The sequence below is a fragment of the Protopterus annectens genome, chromosome 1.part2, assembly GCF_019279795.1.
Source record: "Protopterus annectens isolate FY-2018-M chromosome 1.part2, PAN1.0, whole genome shotgun sequence".
NCBI lineage: Eukaryota > Metazoa > Chordata > Ceratodontiformes > Protopteridae > Protopterus > Protopterus annectens.
In genome coordinates, this window is record NC_056727.1 from 841,862,834 (window position 1) to 841,880,042 (window position 17,209).

The following is a 17,209-nucleotide window of genomic DNA, read 5'->3' on the forward strand; positions in this document are numbered from 1 at the left end:
ATTTCTTATATCCTTGAAAGTGGGATCAGGGAGTAGAGGCTGAGAGAGGAAGCCACGGCTATTTGTTGGACGGGTTCTTTGTCACCAGGTATGTAGGTTCTCAGAAAAATATGGTCTGGAACAGCACAGTGAAGAGCAGGGTATTTCTTATATCCTTGAGAGTGGGAGCAGGGAGTAGAGGCTGAGAGAGCAAGCCACAGCTATTTTTTGGACGGGTCCTTTGTCACCAGGTAGGTAGGTTCTCAGAAAAATATGGTCTGGAACCGTACAGTGATGAGCAGGGTATTTCTTATATCCTTGAGAGTGGGAGCAGGGAGTAGAGGCTGAGAGAGGAAGGCACGGCTATTTGTTGGATGTGTCCTTTGTCACCAGGTAGGTAGGTTCTCAGAAAAATGTGGTCTGGAATAGCACAGTGAAGAGCAGGGTATTTCTTATATCCTTGAGAGTGGGAACAGGGAGTAGAGGCTGAGAGAGGAAGCCAAGGTTATTTTTTGGAAGGGTCCTTTGTCACCAGGTATGTAGGTTCTCAGACATATATGATCTGGAAAGGCACAGTGAAGAGCAGGGTATTTCTTATGTCATTGAGAGTGGGAGCAGCGAGTAGAGGCTGAGAGAGGAAGCCACGGCTCTTTGTTGGACGGGTCCTTTATCACCAGGTAGGTAGGTTCTCAGACAAATATGGTCTGGAACAGCACAGTGAAGAGCAGGGTATTTCTTATATCCTTGAGAGTGGGAGCAGGGAGTAGAGGCTGAGAGAGGAAGCCACGGCTCTTTGTTGGACGGGTCCATTGTCACCAGGAAGGTAGGTTCTCAGAAAAATATGGTCTGGAACAGAACAGTGAAGAGCAGGGTATTTCTTATATCATTGAAAGTGGGAGCAGGGAGAAGAGGCTGAGAGAGGAAGCCATGGCTATTTGTTGGACGGGGCCTTTGTCACCAGGTAGGTAGGTTATCAGAAAAATATGGTCTGGAAAAGCACAGTGAAGAGCAGGGTATTTCTTATATCCTTGAGAGTGGGAGCAGGGAGTAGAGACTGAGAAAGGAAGCCACGTCTATTTGTTGGACGAGTCCTTTGTACCAGTTAGGTAGGTTCTCAGAAAAATATGGTCTGGAACAGCACAGTGAAGAGCAGGGTATTTCTTATATACTTGAGAGTGGGAGCAGGGAGTAGAGGCTGAGAGAGGAAGCCACGGCTATTTGTTGGATGGGTACTTTGTCACCATGTAGGTAGGTTCTCAGAAAAATGTGGTCTGGAACAGCAGAGTGAAGAGCAGGGTATTTCTTATATCCTTGAGAGTGGGAACAGGGAGTAGAGGCTGAGAGAGGATGCCACGGCTATTTGTTGGACAGGTCCTTTGTCACCAGGTAGGTAGGTTCTCAGAAAATATGGTCTTTAACAGCACAGTGAAATGTATGGTATTTCTTATATCCTTGAGAGTGGGAGCAGGGAGTAGAGGCTGAGAGAGGAAGCCACGACTATTTATTGGGTGGGTCCTTTGTCACCAGGTATGTAGGTTCTCAGAAAAATATGGTCTGGAACAGCACAGTGAAGAACACGGTATTCCTTTTATCCTTGAGAGTGGGAGCAGGGAGTAGAGGCTGAGAGAGGAAGCCACGGCTATTTGTTGGACGGGTCCTTTGTCACCAGGTAGGTAGGTTCTCAGAAAAATGTGGCCTGGAACAGCACAGTAAAGAGCATTGTATTTCTTATATCCCTGAGAGTGAGAGCAAGCAGTAGAGGCTGAAAGAGGAAGCCACGGCTATTTGATAGACGGGTCCTTTGTCACCAGGTAGGTAGGTTCTCAGAAAAATATGATCTGGAATAGCACAGTTAAGAGCAGGGTATTTCTTATATCCTTGAGAGTGGAAGCAGGGAGTAGAGGCCAAGAGGAAGCCACGGCTATTTGTTGGAGGGGTCCTTTGTCACCAGGTTGGTAGGTTCTCAGAAAAATATGGTCTGGAACAGCACAGTGAAGAGCAGGGTATTTCCTATATCCTTGAGAGTGAGAGCAGGGAGTAGAGGCTGATAGAGGAAGCCACGGCTATTTGTTGAATGGGTCCTTTGTCACCAGGTAGGTAGGTTCTCAGAAAAATATGGTCTGGAAAAGCACAGTGATGAGCAGGGTATTTCTTATATCCTTGAAAGTGGGAGCAGGGAGTAGAGGCTGAGAGAAGAAGGTATGGCTATTTGTTGGACTGGTCCTTTCTCAACAGGTAGGTAGGTTCTCAGAAAAATATGGTGTAGAACAGCACAGTGAAGAGCAGGGTATTTCTTAAATCCTTGAGAGTGGGAGCAGGGAGTAGAGGCTGAGAGATGAAGCCACGGCTATTTGTTGGATGGGTCCTTTGTCAACAGGTAGGTAGGTTCTCAAAAAAATATGGTCTGGAACAGCACAGTGAAGAGCAGTGTATTTCTTATGTCCTTGAGAGTGGGAGCAGGGAGTAGAGGCTGAGAGAGGAAGCAACGGCTATTTGTTGGACGGGTCCATTGTTACCAAGTAGGTAGGTTCTCAAAAAAATATGGTCTTGAACAGCACAGTTAAGAGCAGGGTATTTCTTATATCCTTGAAAATGGGATCAGGGAGTAGAGGCTGAGAGAGGAAGCCACGGCTATTTGTTGGACGGGTCCTTTGTCACCAGGTAGGTAGGTTCACAGAAAAATATGGTCTGGAACAGCACAATGAAGAGCAAGGTATTTCTTATATCCTTGAGAGTGGGAGCAGGGAGTAGATGCTGAAAGAGGAAGCCACGGCTATTTGTTGGACGTGCCCTTTGTCACCAGGTAGGTAGGTTCACAGAAAAATATGGTCTGGAACAGCACAGTGAAGAGCTGGGTACTTGTGGGAGAGAGAGAGACAACAGTGGTGGTAAGTAGCACGAAGCTAACATCAACAAAAGATATGATATTAGGACAATAGTTATAACAGTTAGAAAATTGAGCATTCACTGATTTATTAGAAGCTACCAGTATCATAAGACAGCATGTAGTTTCTTGTATCAAATATCTAGCAGTTTATACTCTGTAGGCTCAGTAGGATAGCATGTAACTCATTAGTTTAAAATAATCATCTGACACAAATACATGTGAAAAAAAAAACAGTGCAGACAAAATCAGGAACAATGTGTAGAAAGAGTCAGGAATTGCTATATATTGTCGCTTGAATGAGAGTTAGGGCTGGTAGCATGCTTAAAGTCTACACTAGCGTTTGGACAGGGAGTCCACACATTGATTCAGCATATGGCATAAGTGTCCTCGAGGTTAACGAGAATGCTAAAAGGCATTATTCAGCCTTTTAAATAGGACTTAATATATTTATTAGTGGAGAGACCTATTTAGAATAGAACTTAGTATATATAGATGTGGTTTCCCGCCATCCTAATGGCCATAAAATAGCTTCAGCATGGTTAGCGTGAGGCTGAAAAGGCTGTTCCCGATCTTTTAATTATGCAAATGTGTGTAAAATTAGCAATACTTCTAGTATAAGACTGTAAATAACTAAAAGGAGCTACGACACCCAAAAATCCTAAAAGGCCGAAGCGCAGGTAGCAGCCAGAGCAGGTTAAAAAAGTTCACTTAAGCTGTTGACTAGACTACATAAAATAGCCGTTACAGGCTAAAGCTAGCAGCAAACAGTACAAACAGCAGCCTTTTGGCTTAAGGGGAGTGTTCGTGCTTTTGTTTCTGCATAGTAAGCAAAGAAAAAGCATTAATTTACCATTTAACAAGCCTGCCGAACATATTTATATATTTAAATGTAGCCTAAGTTACACTGTTTAAAAAGCCATTCCCAACATAAATCCAGCACCTTAAAACTTTTCAAAGTATGTGTTTCTGCACAAAAAAGATAGAAACAGCATGGACATTACCATAAAACAAGTATATCAGCTATACGATTAACATTATAAGTGTAGCACACGCTACAGCTGATAACCAGCCATTACAGCGGCCATTTGAACTGAGGGGAATGTTCGTGCTTTTGTTGCTGCGTAGCAAGCAAAGATAAAGCATACATTTATCATTTAACAAGCCTGCCACACATATTCAAGCATTTAAATGCAGCCCAAGTTGCCCTGTTTAAAAAGCCATTCCCGACATAAATCCGGCACCTTAAACTTTTCAAAATATGTGTTTTAGCACAAGAAAGACAGAAACAGCATGAAAATCCCCTGAAAACAAGCACATCTGCTGTACAATTAACATTATTAATGTAGCCCACGCTACAGCTGATAAGCAGCCGTTACAAACATAATTCCAGTACCTGAGACATAGTCACTCATAAGGAGGTACCACGAAGGAGATTTATTACTAATCAGCTGTAACTGGCGTGCTATAACAAAGTCAGACAGTCCTCATATACCAAGACACCCGCAGAGATGTTTGTGGTGTTTTTGCACAAATTAAAAATAATAATAGTTTAACTTTAAGCATTGAAATAATAGTTAAACACAATTTTCATGAGGCACATCATATACAGTCAACTGAGCACAACTTACCAGAGGGAAAAGACGCTGGGCCAGGAGCGGACAGCAGCCAGGGGAAGTGCTAAGGTATTAAAGATGGCGCCATGCCAGACTAGGGGTATTTAAGGGTTTCAGAAGAAATAAAGGCAGAGAGGGGAGGGGTAAAGGTGATGAGTCAGTAGAGTCAGAAGGGGGAGGTAACAGACTAACAAGAGGGTTATTGGTAATGCTAAAGTTGTTGAGTAAGGTTCTGAGGTTACAGAAGCCAGAAAGGAAAAGAAGTGAAGACAGGCTAGGTCTTATGGATAGGATAAGTAAGAGTAATGGGGGTGGTGGTAGGGTCCAAGATCTACAAGATCTCCTGGAAAGGCAAAGGAGCAGCTAGAGGAGAAACAATCAGTCAGCAGAGCTCAGGTAAGAGAAGTAAGACTGAAGTGGGAAGGAGCAGGGATAAGTATGGAGTGAATAAGAAAACAGGGGAGTGTAGCAAGTTAGAATAAAGGGTGCAGTGTGAAGTTACAGAGTAGTTCTAGGTCAGAGCAGTATAGTGTTAAGCAAACAGAATAACAAAGGGGTAAGAAGGAGAATTAATAGAAGGGACATGAGTGCCACCTACTGGGCAAATCTAGAATTACAAGCAAATACAGTAAGGGGGGTAGGTTTAGTGCCAGTTAAGGGAGGGGGAAAAGCTAGTAAGAGAGGTAGTAAAAGGTGGTGTAGGAGTTTAGTGTACAAGGTAACTAGTATGTGGGGGAAGAGGCTGCTGGCTGACCAGGCTCAGGGCGGGCTTTTGAACCACTGAAGCAACAGAGGATGGTAGTAAGTTATACAGGTAGGACATAGATAACATACTTTCTTATATCCATAAGAGTGGGAGCATGGAGTAGAGGCTGAGAGAGGAACCCATGGCTATTTGTTGGACGGGTCCTTTGTCACCAGGTAAGTAGGTTGTCAGAAAAATATGGTCTGGAACAGCGCAGTAAAGAGCAGGGTATTTCATATATCCTTGAGAGTGGGAGCAGGGAGTAGAGGCTGAGAGAGGAAGCCACAGCTATTTGTTGGACGGGTCCTTTGTCACCAGGTAGTTAGGTTCTCAGAAAAATATAGTCTGGAAGAGCACAGTGAAGAGCAGGATATTTCTTATATCCTTGAGAGTGGCAGCACGGAGAAGAGGCTGAGAGAGGAAGCCATGGCTATTTGTTGGACGTGTCCTTTGTCACCAGGTAGGTAGGATCTCAGAAAAATATGGTCTGGAACAGCATAGTGAAGAGCAGGATATTTCTTATATCCTTGAGAGTGGGAGCAGGGAGTAGAGGCTGAGAGAGGAAGCCACAACTATTTGTTGGATGGGTCCGTCGTCACCAGGTAGGTAGGTTCTCAGAAAAATATGGTCTGAAACAGCACAGTGAAGAACAGGGTATTTCTTATATCCTTAAGAGTGGGAGCAGAGAGTACAGGCTGAGAGAGGAAGCCATGGCTCTTTGTTGGATGGGTCCTTTGTCACCAGGTAGGTAGGTTCTCAGAAAAATATGACCTGGAACTGCACAGTGAAGAGCAGGGTATTTCTTATATCCTTGAGAGTGGGAGCAGAGAGTAGAGGCTGAAAGAGGAAGCCACGGCTATTTGTTGGACGGGTCCTTTGTCAACAGGTAGGTTGGTTCTCAGAAAAATATGGTCTGGAGCAGCACAGTGAAGAGCAGGGTATTTCTTATATCCTTGAGAGTAGGAGCAGGGAGTAGAGGCTGAGAGAGGAAGCCACGGCTATTTTTTGGACGGGTCCTTCGTCACAAGGTAGGTAGGTTCTCATAAAAATATGGTCTGGAGCAGCACAGTGAAGAGCAGGGTATTCCTTATATCCTTGAGAGTGGGAGCAGGGAGTAGAGGCTGAGAGAGGAAGCCATGGCTATTTGATGAACGAGTCCTTTGTCACCAGATAGGTAGGTTTACAGAAAAATATGGTCTGGAACAGCACAGTGAAGCTCAGGGTATTTCCTATATCCTTGAAAGTGGGAGAAGGGAGTAGAGGCTGAGAGAGGAAGCCATGGCTATTTGTTGGATGGGTCCTTTGTCACCAGGTAGGTAGGTTCTTAGAAAAATATGGTCTGGAACAGCACAGTTAAGAGCAGGGTATTTTTTATATCCTTGAGAATAGGGAGCAGGGAGTAGAGGCTGAGAGAGGAAGCCACGGCTATTTTTGGACGTGTCCTTTGTCACCAGGTAGGTAGGTTCTCAGAAAAATATGGTCTGGAACAACACAGTGGAGAGCAGGGTATTTCTGATATCCTTGAGAGTGGGAGAAGGGAGTAGAGGCTGAAAGAGGAAGCCACGGCTATTTGTTGGACGGTCCTTTGTCACCAGATAGGTAGGTTCTCAGAAAAATATGGTCTGGAACAGCACAGTGAATAGCAGGGTATTTCTTATATCCTTGAGAGTGGGAGCAGGGAGTAGAGGCTGAGAGAGGAAGCTATGGCTATTTGTTGGATGTGCCGTTTGTCACCAGGTAGGTAGGTTCTCAGAAAAATATAGTCTGGAACAGCACAGTGAAGATCAGGGTATTTCTTATATCCTTGAAAGTGGGAGCTTGGAATAGAGGCTGAGAGAGGAAGCCACAGCTATTTGTTGGACGGGTTCTTTGTCACCAGGTAGGTAGGTTCTCAGAAAAATATGGACTGGAACAGCACAGTGAAGATCAGGGTATTTCTTATATCCTTGAGAGTGGGAGCAGGGAGTAGAGGCTGAGAGAGTAAGCCACAGCTATTTGTTGGATGGGTCCTTTGTCACCAGGTTGGTAGGTTCTCAGAAAAATATGGTCTGGAATAGCACAGTGAAGAGCAGGGTATTTCTTATATCCTTGAGAGTGGGAGCAGGGAGTAGAGGCTGAGAGAGTAAGCCCAGGCTATTTTTTGGATGGGTCCTTTGTCGCCAGGTAGGTAGGTTCTCAGACAAATTTGACCTGGAACGGCACAGTAAAGAGCATGGTATTTCTTATATCCTTGAGAGTAGGAGCAGGGAGTGAAGGCTGAGAGAGGAAGCCACGGCTATTTGTTGGATGGGACCTTTGTCACCAGGTAGGTAGGTTCTGTGAAAAATATGGTCTGGAATAGCGCAGTGAAGAGCAGGATATTTTTTATATCCTTGAGAGTGGGAGCGGGGAGTAGAGGGTTAGAGAGGACGCCACGGCTATATGCTGGAGGGGTCCTTTGTCATCAGGTAGGTAGGTTCTCAGAAAAATATGGTCTGGAACAGCACAGTGAAGAGCACAGTATTTCCTATATCCTTGAGAGTGGGAGCAGGGAGTAGACGGTGAGAAAGAAAGCCACGGCTATTTGTTGGATGGGTCCTTTGTCACCAGGTAGGTTGGTTCTCAGAAAAATGTGGTCTGGAACAGCACAGTGAAAAGCAGGGTATTTCTTATATCCTTGAGAGTGGGAGCAGGGAGTAGAGGCTGAGAGAGGATGCCACGGCTATTTGTGGGACAGGTCCTTTGTCACCAGGTAGGTAGGTTCACTGAAAATATGGTCTTTAACAGCACAGTGAAATGTATGGTATTTCTTATATCCTTGAGAATGGGAGCAGGGAGTAGAGGCTGAGAGAGGAAGCCACGACTATTTATTGGGCAGGTCCTTTGTAACCAGGTAGGTAGGTTCTCAGAAAAATATGGTATGGAACAGCACAGTGAAGAGCAGGGTATTTCTTATATCCCTGAGAGTGGGAGGAGGGAGTAGAGGCTGAGAGAGGAAGCCACGGCTATTTGTTGGATTGGTCCTTTGTCACCAGGTAGGTAGGTTCTCAGAAATATGTGGTCTGGAACAGCACAGTGAAGAGCAGGGTATTTCTTATATCCCTGAGAGTGGGAGCAATGAGTAGAGGCTGAGAGAGGAAGCCACAGCTATTTTTAGGACGGGTCGTTTTTCACCAGGTAGGTAGGTTCTGAGAAAAATATGATCTGGAATAGCTCAGTGAAGAGCAGGGTATTTCTTATATCCTTGAGAGTGGGAGCAGGGAGTAGAGTCTGAAAGAGGAAGCCACGGCTATTTGTTGGATGGGTCCTTTGTCACCAGGTAGGTAGGTTCTCAGAAAAATATGGTCTGGAACAGCACAGTGAAGAGCAGGGCATTTCCTATATCCTTGAGAGTGGGAGCAGGGAGTAGAGGCTGAGAGAGGAAGCCATGGCTATTTGTTGGACAGGTCCTTTTTCAACAGGTAGGTAGGTTCTCAGAAAAATATGGTCTAGAACAGCACAGTGAAGAGCAGGGTATTTCTGATATCATTGAGAGTGGGAGCAGGGAGTAGAGGCTGAGAGAGGAAGCCACGGCTATTTGTTGGATGGGTCCTTTGTCTCCAAGGTAGGTAGGTTCTCAGAAAAATATGGTCTGGAACAGCACAGTGAAGAGCAGGGTATTTCTTATATCCTTGAGAGCGGGAGCATGGAGTAGAGGCTGAGAGAGGAAGCCACATCTATTTGTTGGAGAGGTCCTTTGTCACCAGGTAGGTAGGTTCTCAAAAAAATATGGTCTGGAACAACACAGTGAAGAGCAGGGTATTTCTTATATCCTTGAGAGTGGGAGCAGGTAGTGGAGGCTGAGAGAGGAAGCCACGGCTATTTGTTGGACAGGTCCTTTTTCACCAGTTGGTAGGTTCTCAGAAAAATATGGCCTGGAACAGCACAGTGAAGAGCAGGGTATTTCTTATATTCTTGGGAGTGGGAGCAGGGAGTAGAGGCTGAGAGAAGAAGCCACGGCTATTTGTTGGACGGGTCCTTTGTCACCAGATAGGTAGGTTCTCAGAAAAATATGATCTGGAAAAGCACAGTGATGAGCAGGGTATTTCTTATATCCTTGAGAGTGGGAGCAGGGAGTAGAGGCTGAGAGAGGAAGCCACGGCTATTTGTTGGATGGGTCCTTTGTCACTAGGAAGGAAGGTTCTCAGAAAAATATGGTCTGGAACAGCACAGTGAAGAGCAGGGTATTTCTTATATCCTTGAGGTTCTCAGACAAATATGGTCTGGAACAGCACAGTGAAGAGCAGGGTATTTCTTATATCCTTGAGAGTGGGAGCAGGGAGTAGAGGCTGAGAAATGAAACCACGGCTACTTGTTGGACGGGTCCTTTTTCACCAAGTAGGTAGTTTCTCAGAAAAATATGGTCAGGAACAGCACAGTGAAGAGCAGGGTATTTGTTATATCCTTGAGAGTGGTAGCAGGGAGTATAGGCTGAGAGAGTAAGCCACGGCTATTAGTTGGACAGGTCATTTGTCAACAGTTAGGTAAGTTCTCAGAAAAATATAGTCTGGAACAGCACACTGAAGAGCAGGATATTTCTTATATCCTTGAGAATGGGAGCAGGGAGTAGAGGCTGAGAGAGGAAGCCATGGCTATTTGTTGGGCGTGTCCTATGTCACCAGGTAGGTAGGATCTTAGAAAAATATGGTCTGGAACAGCACAGTGAAGAGCAGGATATTTCTTATATCCTTGAGAGTGGGAGCAGGGAGTAGAGGCTGAAAGAGGAAGCCACGGCTATTTGTTGGATGGGTCCATTGTCACCAGGTAAGTAGGTTCTCTGAAAAATATGGTCTGGAACAGCACAATGAAGAGCAGGGTATTTCTTATATCCTTGAGAGTGGGAGCAGGGAGTAGAGGCTGAGAGAGAAAGCCACGGCTATTTGTTGGATGGGTCCTTTGTCACGAGGTAGGTAGGTTCTCATAAAAATATGCTCTGGAACAGCACAGTGAAGAGCAGGGTATTCCTTATATCCCTGAGAGTGGGAGCAGGGAGTAGAGGCTGAGACAGGAAGCCAAGGCTATTTGATGGATGAGTCCTTTGTCACCAGGTAGGTAGGTTCTCAGAAAAATATGGTCTGGTTCAGCACGTTGAATAACAGGGTATTTCTTAGATCCTTGAGAGTGGGAGCAGGGAGTAGAGGCTGAGAGAGGAAGCAACGGCTATTTGATGGACGGGTCCATTGTTACCAGGTAGGTAGGTTCTCAGAAAAATATGGTCTGGAACAGCACAGTTAAGAGCAGGGTATTTCTTATATCCTTGAGAATGGGAGCAGGGAGTAGAGGCTGAGAGAGGAAGCCACGACTATTTATTGGGCAGGTCCTTTGTAACCAGGTAGGTAGGTTCTCAGAAAAATATGGTATGGAACAGCACAGTGAAGAGCAGGGTATTTCTTATATCCCTGAGAGTGGGAGGAGGGAGTAGAGGCTGAGAGAGGAAGCCACGGCTATTTGTTGGACGGGTCCTTTGTCACCAGGTAGGTAGGTTCTCAGAAATATGTGGTCTGGAACAGCACAGTGAAGAGCAGGGTATTTCTTATATCCCTGAGAGTGGGAGCAATGAGTAGAGGCTGAGAGAGGAAGCCACGGCTATTTTTAGGACGGGTCGTTTTTCACCAGGTAGGTAGGTTCTGAGAAAAATATGATCTGGAATAGCTCAGTGAAGAGCAGGGTATTTCTTATATCCTTGAGAGTGGGAGCAGGGAGTAGAGTCTGAGAGAGGAAGCCACGGCTATTTGTTGGATGGGTCCTTTGTCACCAGGTAGGTAGGTTCTCAGAAAAATATGGTCTTGAACAGCACAGTGAAGAGCAGGGCATTTCCTATATCCTTGAGAGTGGGAGCAGGGAGTAGAGGCTGAGAGAGGAAGCCATGGCTATTTGTTGGACAGGTCCTTTTTCAACAGGTAGGTAGGTTCTCAGAAAAATATGGTCTAGAACAGCACAGTGAAGAGCAGGGTATTTCTGATATCATTGAGAGTGGGAGCAGGGAGTAGAGGCTGAGAGAGGAAGCCACGGCTATTTGTTGGATGGGTCCTTTGTCTCCAAGGTAGGTAGGTTCTCAGAAAAATATGGTCTGGAACAGCACAGTGAAGAGCAGGGTATTTCTTATATCCTTGAGAGCGGGAGCATGGAGTAGAGGCTGAGAGAGGAAGCCACATCTATTTGTTGGAGAGGTCCTTTGTCACCAGGTAGGTAGGTTCTCAGAAAAATATGGTCTGGAACAACACAGTGAAGAGCAGGGTATTTCTTATATCCTTGAGAGTGGGAGCAGGGAGTGGAGGCTGAGAGAGGAAGCCACGGCTATTTGTTGGACAGGTCCTTTGTCACCAGTTGGTAGGTTCTCAGAAAAATATGGCCTGGAACAGCACAGTGAAGACAGGGTATTTCTTATATTCTTGGGAGTGGGAGCAGGGAGTAGAGGCTGAGAGAAGAAGCCACGGCTATTTGTTGGACGGGTCCTTTGTCACCAGATAGGTAGGTTCTCAGAAAAATATGATCTGGAAAAGCACAGTGATGAGCAGGGTATTTCTTATATCCTTGAGAGTGGGAGCAGGGAGTAGAGGCTGAGAGAGGAAGCCACGGCTATTTGTTGGATGGGTCCTTTGTCACTAGGAAGGAAGGTTCTCAGAAAAATATGGTCTGGAACAGCACAGTGAAGAGCAGGGTATTTCTTATATCCTTGAGGTTCTCAGACAAATATGGTCTGGAACAGCACAGTGAAGAGCAGGGTATTTCTTATATCCTTGAGAGTGGGAGCAGGGAGTAGAGGCTGAGAAATGAAACCACGGCTACTTGTTGGATGGGTCCTTTGTCACCAGGTAGGTAGTTTCTCAGAAAAATATGGTCAGGAACAGCACAGTGAAGAGCAGGGTATTTGTTATATCCTTGAGAGTGGTAGCAGGGAGTATAGGCTGAGAGAGTAAGCCACGGCTATTTGTTGGACAGGTCATTTGTCAACAGTTAGGTAGGTTCTCAGAAAAATATAGTCTGGAACAGCACACTGAAGAGCAGGATATTTCTTATATCCTTGAGAATGGGAGCAGGGAGTAGAGGCTGAGAGAGGAAGCCATGGCTATTTGTTGGGCGTGTCCTATGTCACCAGGTAGGTAGGATCTCAGAAAAATATGGTCTGGAACAGCACAGTGAAGAGCAGGATATTTCTTATATCCTTGAGAGTGGGAGCAGGGAGTAGAGGCTGAGAGAGGAAGCCACGGCTATTTGTTGGATGGGTCCATTGTCACCAGGTAAGTAGGTTCTCTGAAAAATATGGTCTGGAACAGCACAATGAAGAGCAGGGTATTTCTTATATCCTTGAGAGTGGGAGCAGGGAGTAGAGGCTGAGAGAGAAAGCCACGGCTATTTGTTGGATGGGTCCTTTGTCACAAGGTAGGTAGGTTCTCATAAAAATATGCTCTGGAACAGCACAGTGAAGAGCAGGGTATTCCTTATATCCTTGAGAGTGGGAGCAGGGAGTAGAGGCTGAGACAGGAAGCCAAGGCTATTTGATGGATGAGTCCTTTGTCACCAGGTAGGTAGGTTCTCCGAAAAATATGGTCTGGTTCAGCACGTTGAAGAACAGGGTATTTCTTAGATCCTTGAGAGTGGGAGCAGGGAGTAGAGGCTGAGAGAGGAAGCAACGGCTATTTGTTGGACGGGTCCATTGTTACCAAGTAGGTAGGTTCTCAGAAAAATATGGTCTGGAACAGCACAGTTAAGAGCAGGGTATTTCTTATATCCTTGAGAATGGGAGCAGGGAGTAGAGGCTGAGAGAGGAAGCCACGGCTATTTGTTGGATGGGTCCTTTGTCACCAGGTAGGTAGTTTCTCAGAAAAATATGGTCTGGAACAGCACAGTGAAGAGCAAGGTATTTCTTATATCCTTGAGAGTGGGAGCAGGGAGTAGATGCTGAAAGAGGAAGCCACGGCTATTTGTTGGACGTGCCGTTTGTCACCAGGTAGGTAGGTTCTCAGAAAAATATGGTCTGGAACAGCACAGTGATGAGCAGGGTATTTCTTATATCCTTGAGAATGGGAGCAGGGAGTAGAGGCTGAGAGAGGAAGGCACGGCTATTTGTTGGATGTGTCCTTTGTCACCAGGTAGGTAGGTTCTCAGAAAAATGTGGTATGGAATAGCACATTGAAGACCAGGGTATTTCTTATATCCTTGAGAGTGGGAAAAGGGAGTAGAGGCTGAGAGAGCAAGCCAAGGTTATTTTTTGGAAGGGTCCTTTGTCACCAGGTATGTAGGTTCTCAGACATATGATCTGGAAAGGCACAGTGAAGAGCAGGGAATTTCTTATATCCTTGAGAGTGGGAGCAGGGAGTAGAGGCTGAGAGAGGAAGCCACGGCTATTTTTTGGATGGGTCCTTTGTCACCAGGTAGGTAGATTCTCAGAAAAATATGGTCTGGAACAACACAGTGAAGAGCAGGGTATTTCTTATATCATTGAGAGTGGGAGCAGGGAATAGAGGCTGAGAGAGGAAGCCACGGCTCTTTGTTGGACGGGTCCTTTATCACCAGGTAGGTAGGTTCTCAGACAAATATGGTCTGGAACAGCACAGTGAAGAGCAGGGTATTTCTTATATCCCTGAGAGTGGGAGCAGGAAGTAGAGGCTGAGAGAGGAAGCCACGGCTATTTGTTGGACGGGTCCTTTGTCACCAGGTAGGTAGGTTCTCAGAAACATATGGTCTGGAACAGAACAGTGAAGAGCAGGGTATTTCTTATATCATTGAGAGTGGGAGCAAGGAGTAGAGGCTGAGAGAGGAAGCCATGGATATTTGTTGGACGGGGCCTTTGTCACCAGGTAGGTAGGTTCTCAGAAAAATATGGTCTGGAACAGCACAGTGAAGAGCAGGGTATTTCTTATATCCTTGAGAGTGGGAGCAGGGAGTAGAGGCTGAGAGAGGAAGCCACGGCTATTTGTTGGATGGGTCCTTTGTCAAAAGGTAGGTAGGTTCTCAGATAAATATGATCTGGAACAGCACAGTGAAGAGCAGGGTTTTTCTTATATCCTTGAAAGTAGGAGCAGGGAGTAGAGGCTGAGACAGGAAGCCAATGCTATTTGTTGGATGGGTCCTTTGTCACCAGGTAGGTAGGTTCTAAGAAAAATATGGTCTGTAACATCACAGTGAAGAGCAGGGTTTTTCTTATATCCTTGAGAGTGGGAGCAGGGAGTAGAGGCTCAGAGAGGAAGCCACGGCTCTTTGTTGGACGGGTCCTTTGTCACCAGGTAGGTAGGTTCTCAGAAAAATATGGACTGGAACAGCACAGTGAAGAGCAGGGTATTTCTTATATCCTTGAGAGTGGGAGCAGGGAGTAGAGACTGAGAAAGGAAGCCATGACTATTTGTTTGACGAGTCCTTTGTACCAGGTAGGTAGGTTCTCAGAGAAATATGTTCTGGAACAGCACAGTGAAGAGCAGGGTATTTCTTATATCCTTGAGAGTGGGAGCAGGGAGTAGAGGCTGAGAGAGGAAGCCACGGCTATTTGTTGGATGGGTACATTGTCAGCATGTAGGTAGGTTCTCAGAAAAATGTGGTCTGGAACAGCAGAGTGAAGAGCAGGGTATTTCTTATATCCTTGAGAGTGGGAACAGGGAGTAGAGGCTGAGAGAGGATGCCACGGCTATTTGTTGGACAGGTCCTTTGTCACCAGGTAGGTAGGTTCTCAGAAAATATAGTCTTTAACAGCTCAGTGAAATGTATGAAATTTCTTATATCCTTGAGAGTGGGAGCAGGGAGTAGAGGCTGAGAGAGGAAGCCACGGCTATTTATTGGGTGGGTCCTTTGTCACCAGGTAGGTAGGTTCTCAGAAAAATATGGTCTGGAACAGCACAGTGAAGAGCAGGGTATTTCTTTTATCCTTGAGAGTGGGAGCAGGGAGTAGATGCTGAAAGAGGAAGCCACGGCTATTTGTTGGACGTGCCGTTTGTCACCAGGTAGGTAGGTTCTCAGAAAAATATGGTCTGGAACAGCACAGTGATGAGCAGGGTATTTCTTATATCCTTGAGAATGGGAGCAGGGAGTAGAGGCTGAGAGAGGAAGGCACGGCTATTTGTTGGATGTGTCCTTTGTCACCAGGTAGGTAGGTTCTCAGAAAAATGTGGTATGGAATAGCACATTGAAGACCAGGGTATTTCTTATATCCTTGAGAGTGGGAAAAGGGAGTAGAGGCTGAGAGAGCAAGCCAAGGTTATTTTTTGGAAGGGTCCTTTGTCACCAGGTATGTAGGTTCTCAGACATATATGATCTGGAAAGGCACAGTGAAGAGCAGGGAATTTCTTATATCCTTGAGAGTGGGAGCAGGGAGTAGAGGCTGAGAGAGGAAGCCACGGCTATTTTTTGGATGGGTCCTTTGTCACCAGGTAGGTAGATTCTCAGAAAAATATGGTCTGGAACAACACAGTGAAGAGCAGGGTATTTCTTATATCATTGAGAGTGGGAGCAGGGAATAGAGGCTGAGAGAGGAAGCCACGGCTCTTTGTTGGACGGGTCCTTTATCACCAGGTAGGTAGGTTCTCAGACAAATATGGTCTGGAACAGCACAGTGAAGAGCAGGGTATTTCTTATATCCCTGAGAGTGGGAGCAGGAAGTAGAGGCTGAGAGAGGAAGCCACGGCTATTTGTTGGACGGGTCCTTTGTCACCAGGTAGGTAGGTTCTCAGAAACATATGGTCTGGAACAGAACAGTGAAGAGCAGGGTATTTCTTATATCATTGAGAGTGGGAGCAAGGAGTAGAGGCTGAGAGAGGAAGCCATGGATATTTGTTGGACGGGGCCTTTGTCACCAGGTAGGTAGGTTCTCAGAAAAATATGGTCTGGAACAGCACAGTGAAGAGCAGGGTATTTCTTATATCCTTGAGAGTGGGAGCAGGGAGTAGAGGCTGAGAGAGGAAGCCACGGCTATTTGTTGGATGGGTCCTTTGTCAAAAGGTAGGTAGGTTCTCAGATAAATATGATCTGGAACAGCACAGTGAAGAGCAGGGTTTTTCTTATATCCTTGAAAGTAGGAGCAGGGAGTAGAGGCTGAGACAGGAAGCCAATGCTATTTGTTGGATGGGTCCTTTGTCACCAGGTAGGTAGGTTCTAAGAAAAATATGGTCTGTAACATCACAGTGAAGAGCAGGGTTTTTCTTATATCCTTGAGAGTGGGAGCAGGGAGTAGAGGCTCAGAGAGGAAGCCACGGCTCTTTGTTGGACGGGTCCTTTGTCACCAGGTAGGTAGGTTCTCAGAAAAATATGGACTGGAACAGCACAGTGAAGAGCAGGGTATTTCTTATATCCTTGAGAGTGGGAGCAGGGAGTAGAGACTGAGAAAGGAAGCCATGACTATTTGTTTGACGAGTCCTTTGTACCAGGTAGGTAGGTTCTCAGAGAAATATGTTCTGGAACAGCACAGTGAAGAGCAGGGTATTTCTTATATCCTTGAGAGTGGGAGCAGGGAGTAGAGGCTGAGAGAGGAAGCCACGGCTATTTGTTGGATGGGTACATTGTCAGCATGTAGGTAGGTTCTCAGAAAAATGTGGTCTGGAACAGCAGAGTGAAGAGCAGGGTATTTCTTATATCCTTGAGAGTGGGAACAGGGAGTAGAGGCTGAGAGAGGATGCCACGGCTATTTGTTGGACAGGTCCTTTGTCACCAGGTAGGTAGGTTCTCAGAAAATATAGTCTTTAACAGCTCAGTGAAATGTATGAAATTTCTTATATCCTTGAGAGTGGGAGCAGGGAGTAGAGGCTGAGAGAGGAAGCCACGGCTATTTATTGGGTGGGTCCTTTGTCACCAGGTAGGTAGGTTCTCAGAAAAATATGGTCTGGAACAGCACAGTGAAGAGCAGGGTATTTCTTTTATCCTTGAGAGTGGGAGCAGGGAGTAGAGGCTGAGAGAGGAAGCCATGGCTATTTGTTGGACGGGTCCTTTGTCACCAGGTAGGTAGGTTCTCAGAAAAATGTGGCCTGGAACAGCACAGTAAAG